We start from the raw sequence: 1150 nt of genomic DNA, 5'->3' as shown, positions 1-1150 counted from the left end.
ATTTGATCCACCATAGCTCATCACATTGCTGCAAATTTAACAATTTTTACGTTTAGCTACACCGTTTTGCTGAGGTGTATAGGGCACAATACATTGGTATGATCAGCCATGTATGCATGAAACTCATTAGACATATACTCCCCCCCTCGATCAATATGCAAGGTACCAATCTTACATGTAGAAGCATTTAAAACCATAGTAGCAAAGTGCCTAAAGCACATAAAAACCTCTGATTTTTGTTTCAATGGATATACACAACTATGTTTAAAATAATCATCAATGAATGTGACAAAATAGAGGTAGCTCCCAATAGATGTGCCCTCATAGGACCACATACATCACTATATATAAGCTGTAATTTTTGGATAGCTCTAACTGAACCATCTTTGGGAAATGATGCTCGCTGCATTTTTCCAAGAATACATCCCTCACAAACATGTTTGATAGGGGCTTCAAGATGTAGCAGCTTAGACACCATGTCATGTTTATGTAAACATAGCAAACTGCCAAAGTTCAAGTGACCAAAGCGTGCATGCTACAGCTCTCAGCATCACCCATTGCCTTTGTGGCAGAAATTGTACATACAGGATGCCTTTGTCTTTCATATGCATCTAGCTTGTAAAGTTCATGAGATAAAGTACCAAAAGCAACAATTGTATTGCCGTCACTACGATCATGAACTATACATCTATCATCCACAAACGCAACCACTAATCCAACCTTAGTAATGGCAGAGATAGATAACCAGTTCTTCTTGAGCCTTGATACATATAATACATCTGAAAGCGTGATTGTTACACCATTCATAGTAGTGAGAACAATTTTACTAACTACTTTTACATGATATAAGGAGTTGTTTACACGGGTGACAGTGTTTCCTTATGGAGTATTTAAGTGATGAGAATAAACTACGATGAGAAGTAGTGTGCTTACTAGCACCACTGTCAAAATACCATACATGTACATTTGTAACAGCCATGCATACATCCTTATGTGAAGGGTCAAAACTGCACTGCACAATGAAATCCCAATCATTATGTGCATAGTTTGCACATTCTTTGTCTTTTGTATTAGATGTTGACGCACACTTGATTATGGACTTCTTTATAAGGCTGGTGCAGAGATACAACTACATAGGTACACATATGTT

The sequence above is a fragment of the Cibotium barometz genome, chromosome 3 (assembly GCF_041138505.1).
Source record: "Cibotium barometz isolate CiBa-2024 chromosome 3, ASM4113850v1, whole genome shotgun sequence".
Lineage (NCBI taxonomy): Eukaryota > Viridiplantae > Streptophyta > Polypodiopsida > Cyatheales > Cibotiaceae > Cibotium > Cibotium barometz.
This window is presented reverse-complemented; position numbering follows the sequence as displayed.